This window comes from Tursiops truncatus, chromosome 16, assembly GCF_011762595.2.
Source record: "Tursiops truncatus isolate mTurTru1 chromosome 16, mTurTru1.mat.Y, whole genome shotgun sequence".
NCBI classification, from domain to species: Eukaryota; Metazoa; Chordata; class Mammalia; order Artiodactyla; family Delphinidae; genus Tursiops; species Tursiops truncatus.
The window spans coordinates 42,581,502-42,602,099 of record NC_047049.1 but is presented as its reverse complement, the minus strand read 5'-3'; the positions used below and the strand labels follow the sequence as shown (position 1 = coordinate 42,602,099).

The window sequence follows — 20,598 nt, the reverse complement described above, 5'->3', positions numbered from 1 at the left end:
AATATTTTTATCAGATTATTTGGACCATTATCAATTTAATGACTATTGATAAATAATTTGAAAGAGCGGTGACTCCTGGTCTCTTGGCCTTTTTAGTTCACTTGGTTTGTGCCAGCAGAGATATTACTCAAACAGTAAACTTTAAAACTTAAATGTTACTATTTTTAGCAAAAATGATAATGATTATAGTAAAGGAATTCCACTTTACATATGTAGAACATTTTCAGGTTACTTTGCATTCTTATCCCCCATATGATCTTTATAGTAACTCTATGATATAGGATAAAGTATCACTATCCCTATTTTACGGATGATTAAACTGAAGTCCAGTGAGATATTACGAAGTGCTCTGGCCATAAAATTGGAAATAATATTTAGACCAATTACATGAACTTTTGAAGGCTATATCCCAATCTGCCCATTCCTGACCTCTAAAAAGGCAAAAACTCTATTACATCAGGTCAAATTAATTGAGACAGATAAAAAATCAAGGCACTACATACTATACAAATTGTCCCAAAATGTCTATGATATGTATTTAACCACCAATTTATGTTTAATAATCACATAGTATTTGTTAGACTCAGTCTATACAATAGGGGTTCTCAAAGATTACATTACGAGCTGTATCAGATTTCCCTGGGCATATTTTCCAACACACTCATGCTTCAAGACTATGTCTGTGGTATGGCGGAATCTTTTACTTGGTGAACTACTCTCACCACTGCGAGCGTGTCATGACAAGCCAGTGACAGGGCAGAATAAATGATGAAGATCAGGGACATACATTATCCTATTGAATGTTAAATTAAGGATATAACAGCACATAGGTGAAGTACATAAAACGGGAGGTCCATGATTAGAAATACTGCATTAAGATCTTACAGTCCTTCAGGGAAAAAATGGCAAGGGAAAGGCAAAGTTCCAAGTCCCAAAGCCGCTAGACTACCAGAGGTATGCCCACGAGAGGAAATGGCAGAAATCCATTTTTTTTTTTTTTTTTTTTTTTTTTTTTTTGCGGTACGCGGGCCTCTTACTGTTGTGGCCTCTCCCATTGCGGAGCACAGGCTCCGGAAGTGCAGGCTCAGCGGCCATGGCTCACGGGCCCAGCCGCTCTGCGGCATGTGGGATCTTCCCGGACTAGGGCACGAACCCGTGTCCCCTGCATCGGCAAGCGGACTCTCAACCACTGCGCCACCAGGGAAGCCCCCATCATTTTTTTTTTTTTTTTATTTAAGTATAGTTGATTTACAATGTTGTGCTAATTTCTGCTGTACAGCAAAGTGACTCAGTTATACACACACACACACACACACACACACACACACACACACACACATATATATATACATTCTTTTTTAATATTCTTTTCCATTAAGGTTTATCTCAGGATACTGGATATTGTTCCCTGTGCTATACAGTTAGGACTTTGTTGTTTATCCATTCTTAATGTAATAGTTTGCATCTATTAGCCCCAAACTCCCAGTCCATCCCTCTCCCTCCTCTCCTCCAAAGAAGACATACAGATGGCCAGAAGGCACATGAAAAGATGCTCAACATCACTAATTATTAGAGAAATGCAAATTAAAACTACAATGAGGTACCACCTCACACTAGTCAGAATGGCCATCATTAAAAAGTCTACAAATAAATGCTGGAGAGGGTGTGGAGAAAAGGGAACCCTCCTACTCTGTTGTTGGGAATGTAAGTTGGTGCAGCCATGATGGAATATCAGCACTATGGATACAGAGAAGGCTGCTCTAATAGTGATAACACTTTTATATCACTTAGCAAGTATCAGGACTTGATCAAAGTTTATAATCTTGATTATTCCTCACTCACACTCAAAAAGAAAATCTATTTACCATCCTATTATCATCCTAATTCTGTGGAACAACTCTCCAAAGATCACAATCTCTAGCCAGTGCTTCTGATTTTAACAGCTACACTATATTGCTGCTCAAACATGAGACTTGGGACATTAACACATGATACCTATTAATCCAAAGGATTTTGTGGTGAAATAAGATTGAGGATACTGGTTAAAGTTCAGTATAACTGATATTATTAAGCAGACCTCAGGACATTTAATTTGCAAAGGGCATGGTGAATCTCTGGCAGGAGAGGGGTATATATACATAGTGTTTCCCAAAATTGTTTCCTGGGGTACCACATGGGACCACATTCCATGGTGTAAACTTCAAGAAAAGCTGCTACAACTTATTAGTGTAGCCAAAATTTGTATATATTCTTGATAGAAAAGAGTTTTATATACAGACTACAAATATGCCCTCTGATAGGGAAAAAAAAAAGTTTTAAAATCTAATCAGTTGCTTATGGCAAATTATCAATGAAAAGTTACTGAAATCAGGATAAAATTGCCCCTTACTCAGTTGGAAATTTCCCATCATTACATGGTGAGAGTATTTTCATTGCTAATGAACCAATTTGAAGGTTCACCTCTGAAAGAAAATAAAAAACAAAAATATTTCTTTCTTCCTCGAGTCTGAAGCCTTCTGTCACTCACCTTAGATTCTCAAAACAATTCTGTTTTGCAATTCACATATAGTAACTACTGTATGCTGCCTGGTAATGGATTAATTCATGCATATGTTTTAAACTCCTCCACAGATTATAGGTTCCTGAAGATCAGAAACCTTGTTCACACCTAACAAATTGTCTTCACAACACCTGGGACCGTAGATGTTCATTGATTTGTTCATGAATGAAAAGGGATACATATGTAACAAAATTATTTTAATGTGCCTTTACTTTCTTTTTGGCAATATAATTATATCCTCCCCATCTTCCTCCTCCTCTTCCTACATTACTAACTATAAATTATGGGAAAATTAAAATTAAAGAAAGCAATGGTTTTGTATTTTCTTTACTCCAAAACTTCTTTCCTTTTTTTTTGATTGTTCTAGTTCTCACCCATTGAATCACATTTTATTTTATATAATTTTTTAATAATGTGGATCTAATTTTTGTCTTACATTTTCACTGTGATATAATTTTATATTGTATATATTCTTTTCAATTATCATGTATAATTTTGAAAAATAGTTTATTTAAAAGATGCACCATACTTTATTTAATACTTACATCAGTATTAGCACTACTATTAGGTATATATGTTACTTACTTTTTTTCCTCTATTACGGATGTCAGTAACCCTAAATTCAATCTATGCAATTATAACCAATTCAAAGGACTCATGAGGAACAGGACAACCTGGTCAAAAGTAGACTGAAGCATGGTGAAAATACTGTGAAAGGTTTCTCTCTCAAATTATTAAAAATGTGTGTAAAGTTTAAATAAAGAAACTCTGGTTCCAAAATTCCAAAATATGAGTAAATATATTAAAATTTATTTAGGAAATTAATTGTTTTATTCCAAATTGTAGAAAAATATTTACTAGAGTTTGCTGCATTGAATCTTATGTCATTCAGGGTCATCCATCATAGGGAAAGGAAATAGAGTTTAAAAAAGAGAAAGAAATTGATAAGAAAGAGGACTGAGAAAACATTGGTATAATCTCAAGTAGTTTTTAAATAGACTGAGGGAAACTAAAACATAAAATTATAAGCATGATGTGAACTCTAGATAAAAGAAAATAGCAGCACTGACATGTTGATCTTGACTTTGCACAGCACAGTAGTCTTTCCCAAGTGAAGCACCCTTGAATTTAAATCTCAAGTGGGTGTTTATACTATGAGAGTTGATAGAGTAATAATGGAATTTGAGAGGCCAAGTGGCTCCTTTAACATGCCTATAACTTGGACTGCTATTTGTCTTCTGTCTTATCTTCCATTCTCGCTCCTTTGCTCTTCCTTCCTTCTTTCCTCTCTTATTTCTTTCTATTATCTTACCCTCGAGGGCCACTCAGTAGATTAGACCCTGTCCTCCAAGCTGGAGGTACAAGAAAGAACCTCTGTCCCTGCTCTCATGGATCTTATATTATAGTAGGGGAGACATATAAGACAAATAAATAACCGAACACAATCATGACACAGAATAATAAAGAAAAGGAAATGAAGTTCTGTGGTAGTGACTGGCCAGGTGTTTGTGTGTGTGTGTGTGTGTGTGTGTTGGAAGGGGTGTGGTTTCTGCTGTTTTAGATGGAATAATCTGGGAAAGCTAACTAGAGTAAGTAATATAAATATTCTAACACATGAACAATACAGAAGACTCAGATACAGGAAGACTCTGGGTAAAATTTTTCAGACAAAAAACAAAACAAAACCAAAACCCAGCAGGTGCAAAGATATCATGGCCAGCATGAGGTTGATGATTCAGAGCAAGAGGAAGGCAAGTGTGGCTAGAACATGGTGACTATGATTGAAAAGAAGTAAGTTCTATATCTTCCTGTCCTCTAGGAACATAAAGCTCTGTATAGCAATCAGAGAAACCACTAAACTACACCTTCAACAGCAAGACCAAAAGGAATGATTATAGAGCCAATTTAACTGATTTTTAGAAGCATCAGAATTTTGCAATATCTCAAATGAGCACCATGGAGCCTCCTTTGTGTCTCCGGGTGAAACTCTAGATTCTCAAATTAATTAGACTGAAAATAAATAGATAAAACCCAAAGTGTGTTGCCTAAATAGAAATATTAGTTTTGTCAGAATGAACAGATAGTGTAATGTTTATAAAATTTAGCTATTCCTTAGGAAAATATTCCCAGATCACACTATTGAGATTTTCAATAATTTGAGAAGTTAATGAGGGATAAATCAGGCTTCATTTTTTAGAAAATCTATTTTTCATCCAATTTACTAAAGCAAAGCATACTCCCCAAATTAAATACAGTGTCTGCTTATAGAATTGAAAAGAAAAACAGTGACACATAGGGCTATGATGATACTTTGTATTTTCCAGATACTCACAAAGAAAACCCAGAGAGAGCATTTTAATGTCTGTGTTTCTTAAAAATAAAAATTAAGAAGCAATATAGATTAAATTTGGCTAAATTTTCCATGAAATATGATATAATTCATTGAGAATGAATGATTTCTTCTTTTCTGGAAAGACACTAGAATTTTAACTTTCCATATTAAAAACAAAATCTGAGCTGGAGCCTATAAAAATGTGATAAGGATTGATAACATTCTGAAAAATAGCACAGTTGCATTTTATATAATTGTCCTCAAGGTTGGCTATAATTTGACTTGGATTACAGATCATGTGTGATTTACCATGCATCTTATGTTCTGCTTCATACGTTTCACAAGTTATTTTATTCAAGGATATCTGACCAGATTTCATAGCCCTTGAGAGCACAGAATATGTTGCTTCTTTCTCATAATTTTCTGCAGAGTCTGTATTCAAGAAAATTCAGCAAGTTTTCTCTAATAACATAATTTCTACTCTGATGTTATATAAGTTTTGATTATATCACTAGGATGAAATAGACTTTTTTCTTTGAAAAATTATACTAATTTTCAAATTTTCTTTGAAAATTTTCTTTATGAAATTATACTAATACCCACCTATATTTTTTCTAGTACTGTAATGATTTCTATTTTACATATAAAATTGTTTTTGTGTAATGTGTAATATAGAAAAGGAACTTTTTTATTTAGCTGTAATGAATGGTCAGTTGCCCCAACACAAATTAATGGTTAATCTATGTTTTCAATATGAAATACCTTTATAATATATTCAATGCCTCACTTATGTCAATAACATTACTTAGCATTTGGTGAAAGCTTAAAATGTTCTAAAATCTTTCTTATTTTACCATTATCCTATTTTTTATACACAAATCTATATGGATGGTACTATTAAAATCCACATTTTACAGATAAAGATCCTGAAGTGTACACATGTTAAGTAAAGCTGCCTAATGTCCTGCAGATAGAATGTAACAGAGAAAGTAAAGTTTGCACAAATAAAAGTGGTGGAAATGTTAATTAAACAGTATTTATTGAGTATAGTTTAAATAAACACATAAAATTCTTAAAAATACTTGAAATGTTTTTTATCCTATGTCTTTTAGACATTTGCCTTAAAGGTTAAACAATACCAGACACTATTCTAAGCATATAACAAGTTTTAATTCATTTAAACCTCAAACCCACCTTAAAAGATAGTTACTGGGAAGAAACTGAGGCAAAAAGGAGATAAGTAACTTTCCCAAGGTCACGTGGTAGATAGGTTGCAGACCCAGGTTTCACATCTGGGCAAAATTACACCAGTGTGCATGCTCTTAATTATTGATTATATCCAAATATTTTCCTTTGATTTGTCTTAATAATCAAGACGTTTTTATATAAAGATGAAGAAATTAGAATATGCAGAATGAGATTTCTTTTTGAATATAATTGTATAACTAGAAAATCCAATAAAATTCAGAAGCCAGTTAATATTAAAGCAAATAATTTGGTATAGTATTTCTATATATCAGCAATAGCCAGTCACTAAACACAATTTTTAAAATTCCAATTCAAACTAACACATGTGTAATTTTTTCAACTAAATCAACTGCTTGCTTAATATGTTACATCCTACATTTTTCCTTTGAAATGTGTGGTGATATCATACAGAAAATCATTTATTCAAAAGATTCAATGTTTCAGTATCTCTAATGAGGAACATGCAAGGTATATGAGCGAAGAATCAGGGAGTTCTCGGAATGAAGATGGTAATTCAGTTGATTCATAGAAAAGGAGTACAAAGTTTCCAGAGGTAAGATAAAGGAATAAGTCCCAGGCAGAAGAAATACATGTACAAAACAGATAAATATAGGAATGCACACTTTACTTTTTATTCAGAAAATGTAAATGTTTTGCTATTTTAAATTTTCAATTATTCCTACTTTTTCCTTTATTACTATATTTCCTTTCTCATACTTTTCTTAGGATTCATCATGTTTTAATTATCTGAGTTCAAATGCCTATTTTTTGTTAAAATGTTCTTTTTTAATAAAGTTGGCATTTAAGGCTTTATCTTTAATTACAGCTCTAGTAGCTTTTGTCATAAGTCTTGACAAAAGATTTTCACAGTTTGTAATTGTGTAAATATGAGGTTTGTAGCTTTGCAAAACAATTTTTGACAAAATGTTTACCTGGGAGTATATTTTCAGACTTTAAAGTGATTTTTTCCCTTAACTATTTGCTATAAATTTCTAGATTTATTCATTTGTTATTTGCTACTATGACCTGTATGATTTTCTCTTTGGGGACTTTTGTGTTGTAGCTTTTATGCTCAACTTTTGAAAAATGCTATATAAAATGTGATAATGTTTCTCCTATCCTTGAGATTTTATGAATTTATAAGCTCTATCTTTTAAAAATATGTTTCATCTATAATGCCCATTTTCTTGTATTTTATGAAGTCTAACAATTAAGTTTAGAACTAAATATTATGCAAGTAAACTCAGAAAATCAATGACTTCAGCCTGTATGGAGTATTATTGAGTTTCAAGAGTAAAATATAATTAGTTGAAGTTAAGAATTTTGCACTAGGTCTATAATTCCAGGCATTTTTTGTACTTACTTAGAGTGTATTTTCTTTTTTATGAATACCATAAAATTATTAGTAGTTCTCTAGGATAGTAACTTAAATTATTTTTAGAACATTAAACTTAGGGAGATTTATTTTAGCATTTAAGCTTATCCTAAACTAGGACATGCATAAGTTTCTTTAATAAAATTTAATCTTGAAAAATATCAGGTTAATGCCATTCTGGAAATGTGTTAAAGAGCTAACATTATTTTAAGTTTTAGCATGAGAATATAAAAAGCAAAATTTTCATGTCACATTTATCCTGTAAACAGTTTTTATTTAATCTTGGAAAAATTGAAGATGTAGTTAAAATTTAAGACTGATTTGATTGATAATATACACATAATATTAATATGTTTCATAAACATGTGAAAATTTGCTGTTGACTCAACATCATACAATGAATAATTATGGTTTATGCATATAATTATAATCACCTCATGACAGTTATGTAGTTTAGGAAGGTTATAAAAATCTGATGTCTCTCATTAGCAATAAATTTATCATTTGTATACAAAAATCACTTTCAAAAAAATTTTGGCATAGTTTTACCTTATGTACTATATTTAGTCCTACAAATGCCTTGCTTACTCATACTGAAGACAGAAAACTTAAAATGATTACCAGAATTTTCACAGCTAATAAATGGAAAAGGTGATTTACCTTAAATAGTCTGTTTGGATGAAGGCAGTGGTGATGGATCATCTAATTTCTTGAAAGAGCTCCTGATACTTCTGGAATCAGGATCCATGATGCTATAAAACATATGCTAATTAACAATTCTGACGATCAAAAAATTGCAAATAACATTGGGAGCAAACATAAAACTACTATAATTGAAAATTAATAATAGCCCTTAAAGTACATATATAATAGTATTAGTCAACTTCTTTAATCTTTCAGTAAGATAAAAAATATACAGATTTCACTTAGTAATCATTCATGTGTACTTCATCTTCTTTTATATGTTCGTGTCCTTAAACAAGAAGCAAGAAAAAAAGGGAAAAAACATCTAGAACTTAATGACCCATAAATTAAACAATCTCACAATATTCTAGAATTAAATGCTGAGGTTAAAGTAAATTAGACTATTAGCAAAACAAAAATTAGCAATTAAAACTTTTCCAAGAAACAAGTACACCAGAACAAGGTTATGTCACATGGGGAAGAGGGACTGGCTGCTCAGAAACCCAGTAGCATTTGCTTTGGTGGATTCATCACAGTTCAAGGAATGGATAATAGTCTCCCAGGATCAGTTTGTTTGCAATTTAAGAGGAAAGCTGTCTCTGTGCACAGACTCATATTCACAGCAACTGATGGCTATAAACCACTGATATGTATGAATGAAAATGTCATTGTTCATTTACACAGAGAAATTAATCTGTCAAGTGAATCAGAATGTTTAATTCAGCTTCTCTAGCATATTCTCTTTCTGTAGGGAAAATACATTGGAAGAAACCTTCTTAAGAAGTTTAAGTGGAGAACAAGGAATCAATTAGCTGATTTAAATATCTTTCAGGTAAAGCCTAACCTGTGCAATCAGATTGCTAATGTTGGATTGGCCAGAACTCCATCCACTTTGAACCTTGAACCATGTTAAATGAGCAGAATCAACACACTCTTCCCACCCCCCACCTCGACTCTCATGATTGGTCACTTTTCTACCATTTTAATTTTTCTCACGTGAAGAACATAAACCAGTTTTCTGCATAGCAAGCAGTGAATCCTTATATCATAGGAATTAAAGTGCTGAACTTTACCAAACTAGTCCATTACTCACTTATTCACAATATCTTGTTTTACTCTCATTTATGGCTAATCCTGTATTTTCGATACACATTTTATTAGTTTAGATTTTAGAGTAAAATCTAATTCTGGCTTTTGAGGGTACCTTAATTCAGCCCATATTTGTCTTTTATCTATTAAATGTTATTCTTTTTTTGTTGATATTGAGTTTCATAAATATTTTCAGAATATTTTGAGAATTTGTAGATATGCACACATATTTTATGGATATGAATCTATAGATACATATTTTGATATAGATAGATAATTTCTCAGGAAGTCAGAAAATGCTCATCCAATTTGTGTCTGCAGTAGGCATATGGGTATACAAGCAATCGGGTATTTTTTAATATTGATTCACTTGAAGTTTTTCAATTAGTATGTGAAACGTTATTCATAGTTTACTCATTTATTGAAAAAAAATGGTCTTCAGCTCAACAATAATTACATGCTGAATTAAATTCTCTCTTTACTCCCTTCCCCTCACCAACCTTTAATGAGATTAGCTGGAGTATTTGGAATGCAAAGTGATATTGTGTAAGAAAAGAACAAACAAACATTTTTATGTAGCACACTCTCCTGCTTTGGGATTCTCTCTAGTGAAGGTTATTTAACCTTAGCTTAGTCAAATAAAGACATTTTTCTTTGGAGAGTTGCCTTGTTGCTGTCTACTCAAGGTAGTTCACTTTTCATTTTTGTATAGTGAAATGCCTGTTTTATTTTTTAATCCAAAGTGTGTTTATTGGGATGGTTTCCCATTCATCTTGATTCAAAGTGCTTTTAGTGCTGCTTCCCTTGGAAGGAGCATCCTTCTGTAAGCCTTGCTTTTCCTCCTGTGGGCTAGCAGAGGACAGTAGAGCAGCCAACACACAAAACTACTGTTTGTGTATGGCTAACGATGGTGGTGATTTTATAGCATCCTGGATATTTCACATCCATGAAGTAGGGATTGGGGTTCTGCACCAGGTACTTCTTCTTGTGTTTCCTCTTCTCTTCTGGAGAGGGATGAAGAAAATTCTTTCAAGAGGCATGTTCTCCTAGGTAGGTCATCACCAAGTGAAAGGTTGAAATGCCTCTTTGTTTCAACATTGGTTAGCTCCACAAATGTTAATATTCTGAATCACACATATTACTTTATTTTTTTTCCTTTGAAGTATACTTTTATTTTATTAATTTTCAAGGGCATCAAAGGCTTAAATTAGCAGTTGCAATTACTACTAATTAATCAAATAATGGGGCTTTACATATACACTTTATGGAGGAGACTACTAGCTGATGTCAAACCTGCTAACTTTTCTTCCTGGAAACATAGCTCCACTACATTTTTAAGACTCCAGTGAAATTAGGAATGGTCATGTGACTGAGTTCTAGTCAGTGAGTTATGTACACAGTTAAAAATTTCTTTCCATGATTCTATGTTCATTTGTCTGGGTGGAATGGAAACAAATACTAGAGTGAACTTGAGAGCCAGGTGTTGGTGTGACCACAGGATGGAAGTATCCTGAGACTCTGCTTGGACTCGATGAATATTCAGCTAATAAGTGTGAAATCTTAGACTTAAACAAAGATTTTCTCACTCCAAATTATTATTATTATTACTATTTTGTCATTTGCCATGTTGTCAAATATGGTGATTTTACAGAATATTTGAAAGTTCAGTACCTAGAGTCAGAGAAACCTGCATTTACAATGATTCCAATACTTACTAGCTGTGTGGACTTGGGAACATTTCTTAATCTTTGCCTTTTTTTTTCTATCTATAAAATTGAAGTTATAACAGTTTTTACATTATAATGTAGGATTAGGTGAGAATATTTAAGTTAAAGGCTTACCAGAATTCTTTATACATAATAACCATAAACCAATGAGAGATTGTTTGATGTTTGATATGAAGTCCTCCAAAGAGTGTAAAATTTGGGAACTACCTTCTCTCTCCTAAATTACATACTCCTTTTGCCCATCTTTCTTCATTTATGTCAAGCTTTTTATATAAATCTATAGTTTTCAAATGGGTACATATCAAAATTCTCTCTTGGACTTTCTTCTTTAACAACAAAAAAGAAATAGAAAATTTAAAAATAACATCCAGAATTAAAAACAGAGTATCAGGGCTTCCCTGGTGGCGCAGTGGTTGAGAGTCCGCCTGCCGATGCAGGGGACACGGGTTCGTGCCCCGGTCTGGGAAGATCCCACATGCCGCGGAGTGGCTGGGCCCGTGAGCCATGGCCACTGAGCCTGTGCGTCCGGAGCCTGTGCTCCGCAACGGGAGAGGCCACAACAGTGAGAGGCCCGCGTAACGCAAAAAAAAAAAGAAAAAAGAAAAAAAAAAAAACCAGAGTATCATGTTAAAATACATGTAACAAAGGTAGGTGGTGAAATATATATTCTCATATACATTACATTCTGTTTGGTAGCTTTGTAAATAGTGGAGAAATGACTGGTGGATGAAAGGTAGCATTTAAAGTTGTGTACTGAAATTGCTGTGATCATCAAGATGACAGCAGGTTATAAACTATTAAAATTTTTGAGATGCTCCTGTTTATCAATTTTATAGAGCCTTACCACATATTATTGAAGTTGAAATGAAAAATACTAGAGGAAATGGAAATAAACAGTAAATAGGACAAAGTCAGAATGACCCCAGCTGGGTGGAATATCTAGAGGGAGTACAGTAAGGGTTTGAGAAAAAGAACAAAAGTAAAGTACAAAGATGGCTTTTAGGTTATAATAAAAGCCAGTTTATTGAGCCTGAGGAATGGAGAATTTTTAAGGTACCTCAGACCTGTTGCATGTCTTTGGTACCTGTTGTATGACTTGGCTAGGTCACCTAAAGGAACTAGGGTAAACTGGATGCTTGGTACCTGCAAACTGCCTCATCTATTCTATTTGGTGATAATTTCAGGTCCTGGAGATGATAGAGCTCATTCTTACTGGGTGGTGGTTTTGGGAACTTTCCCTAATACTTCCTGCTTTTTCCCAAAGGGATAAGGCCCAATTAATGGGCTTGGCACTGGTATACAGGAGTTAAATCTCACACCAGCCTACTTTCATTCTTCATCTCAGTGATAATGACTGTTAACAGTCTGAGGTGTTTTTCCAAGTCTTTGGCTAAGTATTATATTTTCATAGGCAGTCAGTACATGACCATTGAATAAATGGATAAGAGCCATGAGGGCTGTAGGAAGAGGAAGGAAAACTAACATTTTATTGGGGATATATAATATTTCATGAACTTTATGATTTTTTAAAATTCAATATTCACAATTGCCTCATTATGTCCCCATTTTTAATGTGAGAGATGTTAGTGAAGTTAGTTACTTACCCAGGACCACACAGTGGGTGAATGGTAGAGTTCAGATGCAAAAAATGGGCTGTTTAAATTTAAGCTTTCAAATTCTGGCTCAGCTATGCAACCGTAGGCAAGTTATTTAAAATTTCTCACCTGTTTCTTCATCTGGAAACTGAGAATGATAACATTACCTCATAGGGCTTTTTCATGAATTTTAAATGGTTCTTTTAAAGTCCTTAGAACAGTACCAGGCACATAGTAAGCTGCATGAACTATTATTATTATTATTATTATTATTATTATGCTATGCCATGTTTCCTACTCACTACCACACCACTAAATGCCACCTCCCTTCTTCCTCACCACTAAAAATGCAGTTAGTTTTATTTTAACCTATCTTTGTTGTATTTGGTGAGAGGTGGAAACTAATTTATGTTGAGGCCCTTCTACAAGCTCTGCACTGAGTGTTCTTGGTGATTTTGCAATGTTGTTCTGTTTGCATGTTACATATTAGGTACATAGGGTGGATATCACAGGCAAACCCTCATTAATTTCTCCTCTTTTTTCAGTACCTGGAAGTACTAAACTGCTGCCAGGTTTTTCTTCTTTGTTTATGTATCAATTCTCTGGCTTCCAGAACTTCGCATTTGCTGTTCCCTTGTTTTTGACATGAACGCTTCCAGGAAGTCACCCTTGACCCTCTAAGCTTAGTTTCTTCAATTCTATCGTACTTAGAGTTCATCTTAAGGGCAGGGACTGGATAGTTGTTTGCAATTGCATAAACTTAAAAAAAGTTTGTAAATAAAATCAATACTAAAAATAAATATATAAAATATTAAAATTAAATTTAATTAAAATAACATATAAATACTTAAAAAAATAAAATAACATTTACAGAATATTTAAACTAAGCTCTCTTATAGGTTCTTTAAAAATAAGCTTTCAAAATAAGAAATATAAATTTTCAAAGGATAGTAATCTATATTCATTGCATGTATCTGAGACTATTGTGTTGTATCAGGCTAGAAGAACTACATTTATTATAGAGAGTTCCACATATTTAGCAGTCTACTTGGTAAATATCACTAGACAGTTCTAATTCTTCAAATATGCAATAAGTATATTTATTTAATTGGCTGAACTCTATTCCTAAAGATTTAAAAATAGAAGTATTTTTTAAAAATCTAAAACTCATTAAATGGGAAAAAAGTTCTTCCTGCTTTCAACCTGTTTCTCTCAAATATGGTGAAATCAACTTTTAAGCCTCATCAAGTAATAATTTGTGGATTCTGCATAAGCAACATCAATTTTACTAATAGAGGTAATTTTGTCAGACTACTCTTTGAAAATAGAGGCATCTCACTGGCTTTGTGCCCCTTAGCAGTTATTAGATTGAGATAAGCACCATTTTGGAATTCAGAACTGGTGTCTGGGATCAAAATGAACATAGGATAATGATAATGTTAAATACTTATGGTTCCTAATGAGTTATATTTTTACAATGGGGCTTGAATTTCCCTGAGAGGAATATGATAGGGCCATATCCCCAATTACATTAAAGTTCACGTCATTGGAGGGTAATTTGTGAGAAATGCTGGCATAGATTTCTAATACCATTTGTGGTATCTAACTTCTAGAGATCTAAAATCTAAAACCCTTTCAAAAGTTTGGATTCATTTAAAACTGTCTTAGAAGTAAGTGATTTATGAGGGCCCTGGCTAATGACTATTTTGAAAAGGATTTCTTTTGAACACTCTGATGCTAATTATATCATGAATTACACTCAGATATGACCAGATAGCACCTCTCGGATTCTGAGTTTCTGAAATGCTGAATTTCTGTTCAAGAAGGTATGGCTGATAATTCAGAGTTTTTTTCTTTAACTATTAACCAGAATCTTTGGTATCTAGCTCCCAAAATAAACAAAAAGAAACAAATGAATAAAGTTACAAAAAGCAAGTTCATATCACTCTTTAAATTTTGTGCCTACTTAGTTATGTTAAATGGAGATTAATTAAGTTAAATGGCTGGGATTATTAAAAGTAAAAATAAAAGCTGTAATAATTAAAACCACCATCCATCTGCAGAACTCTTCATCTTGCAAAACTGAAACTCTGTACCCAGGAACAATAACTCCCCATTCACTCTGCCCCAAGACCTGCCAACCACCATTCCATTTTCTATCTCTATGACTTTGACTACTCTTGGTACTTCATATAAGTGGAATAATACAGATTTTGTCTTTTTGATTGGCTTATTTCCCTTAGCATGATGTCCTCAAGGTTTGAGCATATTGTAGCATGTCAGACTTTCCTTCTTTTTAAGGTTGAATTATATTCTATTGTATGTTTATACCACATTTTGCTTATTCATTCATGTCAGTGGACACTGGGTTGCTTTCCATGTTTTAGCTATGAATGCTGCTATGAACGTGGGTACACAAATATCTCTTGATGTAGTGATCATGTTTGATGTTTAAGACCCTGCTTTCAATCCTTTAGGGTACTCATCCAGAAGTGAGATTGCTGGATCATATCTTAATTCTATTTTTAATTTTTTGAATAACTGCCATACTGTATTTTACAACACCTGTACCATTTTATATTCCCACCAACAGTGCACAATTGCCTCAATCCCTCCACATCCTCACCAACACTTGTTTTTATTTATTCTTTGCAACAGCCATCCTAATGAGTGTGAGTGGTTTTTCACTGTGGTTCTGATTTGCACTTCCTTAATGATTATTGATGCTGAACATCTTTTCATGTGTTTATTGGCTATTAATATCTCTTATTTGGAGAAATGTCTATTCAAGTTTTTTTGCCCATTTATGAATCAAGTTGTTTTTGTTGTTGTTGAGTTTTAGGAGTTCTCTATATATCCTGGATATTAATCCCTTACCATATATACGATTTATAAATAGTCTCTCCCATTCAGTAGGCTGACTTTTCACTCTGTTGGTACACCAGTTTTAATTTTCATAAAGATCAATTTGTCTATTTGTCCTTTTGTTACCTACCTGTGTCTTTGGTGTCATATCCAAGCTATGTCTTTGGATCTAAAGTGAGCCTCTTACAGGACTTACTTCTGCTATCTTGCTGTTTGTTTTCTATATGTCTTCCAGCTTTCTTATCCCTAATTTCTGTCTCTTTGTATTTAGTTGACATTTTTTTTGGCTGCATGGGTCTTAGTTGCTGCGCAGGCTTTTTCTAGTTATGCCAAGCAGGGTCTACTCTTCGTTGCAATGTGCGGGGTTCTCATTGTGGTGGCTTCTCTTATTGTGGAGCACAGGCTCCAGGCGTGCGGGCTTCAGTAGTTGCAGCACGCAGGCCCTGGGGCGTGTGGGCTTCAGTAGTTGTGGCGCATGAGCTCAGTAGTTGTGGCTCGCAGGCTCTAAAGCGCAGGCTCAGTAGTTGTGGAGTACGGGCTTACTTGCTCCTCGGCATGTGGAATCTTCCTGGACCAGGGATCAAACCCATGTCCCCTGCATTGGTAAGCGGATTCTTAACCACTGCGCCACCAGGGAAGTCCCTAGTTAATTTTTATCGTGAAATATTTTAGTTCATTTCTCATTTCCTTATGTGCATATTCTGTAGCTATTTTCTTTATGGTTGCCATGGAGAGTACATTTAATATACTAAAGCTAACACACTAATTTGAATTTATTATAACTTAACCTCGGTAACATACAAAACCTCTGCTCATTTACAGATATGAACCCACTCCTTTCAGTTTTCTTTTCTTTTTTTTGCTGTGAATGTACTTTATATATTTTTTTTGATTTTTTTTTATACAGCAGGTTCTCATTAGTTATTTATTTTATACATATTAGAGTATATATGTCAATCCCAATCTCCCAATTCATCCCACGACCACCACCACCCCCATCCCCCACTTTCCCCCTTGGGGTCCATATGTTTGTTTTCTACATCTGTGTCTCTATTTCTGCATTGCAAACCAGTCCATCTGTATGATTTTTCTAGATTCCACATATATGTGCTAATATAAAATATTTGTTTTTCTCTTTCTGACTTACTTCACTCTGTATGACAGTCCTAGGTCCATCCTCATCTCTACAAATCACCCAATTTTGTTCCTTTTTATGGGTGACTAATATTCCATTGTATATACATCTTCTTTATCCATTTGTCTGACGATGGGCATTCAGGTTGCTTTCATGACCTGGCTATTGTAAACAGTGCTGCAATGAAGAGTGGGGTGCATGTGTCTTTTTGAATTATAGTTTTCTCTGGGTATATGCCCAGTAGTGGGATTGCTGGGTCATATGGTAATTCTATTTTTAGTTTTATAAGGAACCTCCATACTGTTCTCCATAGTGAGAACATAGCTGTATCAATTTATATTCCCACCAACAGTGCAAAAGTGTTTCCTTTTCTCCACATTCTCTCCAGCATTTGTTGTTTGTAGATTTTCTGATGATGCCCATTCTAACTGGTGTGAGGTGATACCTCATTGTAGTTTTGATTTGCATTTCTTTAATAATTAGTGACGTTGAGCAGCTTTTCAACATCATCTTGGCCATTTGTATGTCTTCTTTGGAGAAATGTCTATTTATGTCTTCTGCCCATTTTTGGATTGTGTTATTTGTTTTTTTTTTTTTGATATTGAGCTGCATGAGCTGTTTATATACTTTGGAGATTAATCCTTTGCCCATTGATTTGTTTGCAAATATTTTCTCCCATTCTGAGGGTTGTCTTTTCATCTTGTTTATAGTATCTTTGTTGTGCAAAAGCTTTTAAGTTTCACTAGGTCCCATTCGTTTATTTTTGTTTTTATTTCCATTACTCTAGGAGGTGGGTCAAAAAAGATCTTGCTGTAATTTATATCAAAGAGTGTTCTTCCTATGTTTTCCTCTAAGAGTTTTATAGTGTCCAGTCTTACATTTAGGTTTTTAATCCATTTTGAGTTTATTTTTTTGTATCGTGTTAGGGAGTGTTCTAATTTCATTCTGTTACATGTAGCTGTCCAGTTTTCCCAGTACCACTTATTGAAAAGTCTGTCTTTTCTCCATTGTATATCCTGGCCTCCTTTGTCATAGATTAGTTGACCATAGGTGCATGGGTTTATCTCTGGGCTTTCTATCCTGTTCCATTGATCTATATTTCTGTTTTTGTGTCAGTACCATATTGTCTTGATTACTGTAGCTTTGTAGTATAGTCTGAAGTCAGGGAGACTGATTCCTCCAGCTACATTTTTTTCCCTCAAGATTGCTTTGGCTATTTGGGATCTTTTGTGTTTCCATACAAATTTTAATATTTTTTGTTCTAGTTCAGTAAAAAAAATGCCACTGGTAATTTGATAGGCATTGCATTGAATCTGTAGATTGTTTTGGGTAGTATATTCATTTTCACAATATTGACTCTTCCAATCCAAGAATATGGTATATCTCTCCATATCTTTGTGTCATCTTTGATTTCTTTCATCAGTGTCTTATACTTTTCTGAGTAAAGGTCTTTTACATCCTGAGGTAGGTTTATTCTTAGGTATTTTATTCTTTTTGTTGCAATGGTGAATGGGATTGTTTCCTTAATTTCTCTTTCTTGTTGTTAGGGTATAGGAATGCAAGAGATATCTGTGTACTAATTTTGTATCCTGAAACTTTATGAAATTCATTGATTAGCTCTAGTAGTTTTCTGGTAGCATCTTAAGGATTCTCTACGTATAATATCATGTCATCCATAAAGAGTGACAGTGTTACTTCTTCTTTTCCAATTTGTATTTCTTTTTCTTCTCTGATTGCCTTGGCTAGGACTTCTAAAACTATGTTAAATAACAGTGGTGAGAGTGAACATCCTTGTCTTGTTCCTGATCTTAGAGGAAACGCTTTCAGTTTTTCACCATTGAGAATGATGTTTTCTGTGGGTTTGTTGTATAGGGCCTTTATTATTAGAGGTAGGTTCCCACTATGCCCACTTTCTGGAGAGTGTTTATCATAAATGGATGTTGAATTTTGTCAAAAGCTTTTACTGCATCTGTTGAGATGATCATATGATTTTTCTTCTTCAATTTGTTAATATGGTATATCACATTGATTGATTTGCATATACTGAAGAATCCTTGCATCCCTGAGATAAATCCCACTTGATCATGGTGTATGATCCTTTTAATGTGTTGTTGGATTCTGTTTTCTAGTATTTTGTTGAGGATTTTTGCATCTAAATTCATCAGTGATATTGGTCTCTAATTTTATTTTTTTGTAGTATCTTTGTCTGGTTTTGGTATCAGGGTGATGGTGGCCTCATAGATTGAGTTTGGGAGTATTCCTTCCTCTGCAATTTTCTGGAAGAGTTTGAGAAGGATGGGTATTAGCTCTTCTCTAAATGTTTGATAGAATTCACCTGTGAAACTATCTTGCCCTGGACTTGTTTGCTGGAAACTTTTTAATCACTGTTTCAAATTCATTACTTGTGATTTGTCTGTTCATATTTTCTATATCTTCCTGGTTCAGTCTTGGAAAGCTATACCTTACTAATAATTTTTCCATTTCTTCCAGGTTGTCCATTTCATTGGCATAGAGTTGCTTGTAGTAGTCTCTTAGGATGCTTTGTATTTCTGTGGTATCCATTGTAACTTCTCCATTTTCATTTCTAATTTTATTGATTTGAGTCCTCTCCCTCTCTTTCTTGATGAGACTGGCTAAAAGTTTATCAATTTTGTTTTTCTCAGAGAACCAGCTTTTAGTTTTATTGATCTTTGCTATTGTTTTCTTTGTTTCTATTTCATTTATTTCTGCTCTGATCTTTATGCTTTCTTTCCTTCTACTAAATTTGGGTTTTGTTTGCTCGTCTTTCTCTATTTCCTTTAGGTGTAAGCTTAGATTATTTGAGATTTTTCTTGTTTCTTGAGGTAGGATTGTATAGCCATAAAATTCCCTCTTAGAACTGCTTTTGCTGCATCCCATAGGTTTTGGATCATAATGTTTTTGTTGTCATTTGTCTCTAGGTATTTTTTTATTTCCTCTTTGATTTCTTCAGTGATCTCTTGGTTATTTATTAATGTATTGTTTAGCCTCCATGTGTTTGTTTTTTTACTTTTTTTCCCTGTAATTTATTTCTAATCTCATAGTGTTGTGGTCAGAAAAGATGCTTGATATGTTTTCTTAAATTTACTGAGGCTTGATTTGTGACCCACGATGTGATCTGTCCTGGAGACTGTTCCATGTGCACTTGAGAAGAAAGTGTAATCTGCTGTTTTGGGATGGAATGTCCTATAAATATCAATTAAATCTTTCTGGTCTATTGTATTATTTAAAGTTTGTGTTTCCTTATTAGTTTTCTGCCCAGATGATCTGTCCATTGGTGTAAGTGAGGTGTATAATCCCCCACTATTATTGTGTTACTGTCGATTTCCTCTTTTATAGCTGTTAGCAGTAGCCTTATGTATTGAGGTGCTCCTAAGTTGGGTGCATAAATATTTACAATTGTTATATCTTCTTCTTGGATTGATCCCTTGATCATTATGTAGTGTCCTTCCTTGTCTCTTGTAACATTCTTTAAAGTCTGTTTTATCTGATATGAGTATTGCTACTCCAGCTTTCTTTTGATTTCCATTTGCATGGAATATCTTTTTCCATCACCTCACTTTCAGTCTGTATGTGTCCCTAGGTCTGAAGTGGGTCTCTTGTAGACAGCATATATATGGGTCTTGTTTTTGTATCCATTCAGTCAGTCTATGTCTTTTGGTTGGAGCATTTAATCCATTTACATTTAAGATAATTATCGATATGTATATTCCTATTACCATTTTCTTAATTGTTATGGGTTTGTTTTTGTAGGTCTTTTTCTTCTCTTGTATTTCCCACTTAGAGAAGTTTCTTTAGCATTTGTTGTAGAGCTGGTTTGGTGGTGCTGAATTCTCTTAGCTTTTGCCTTTTTGTAAAGCTTTTGATTTCTCCATCAAATCTGAATGAGAACCTTGCTGGGTAGCGTAATCTTGGTTGTAGGTTCTTCCTTTTTATCATTTTAAATATATCATGCCACTCCCTTCTGGCT

General features: G+C 33.8%; 1 long non-coding RNA gene and 1 pseudogene across 1 annotated transcript in view; both read right to left on the bottom strand.

Annotated features, from left to right (window-relative positions):
- Positions 1-20,598, bottom strand: part of LOC109550123 (uncharacterized) — a 592,312-nt gene that overhangs the window by 331,290 nt on the left and 240,424 nt on the right. The window contains exon 4 of the long non-coding RNA XR_012326525.1: positions 8,176-8,267. This is a non-coding gene — a long non-coding RNA (uncharacterized lncRNA). The remainder of the gene's footprint in view (positions 1-8,175; positions 8,268-20,598) is intronic.
- Positions 10,078-10,236, bottom strand: LOC101318250 (small ribosomal subunit protein eS27-like; annotated as a pseudogene).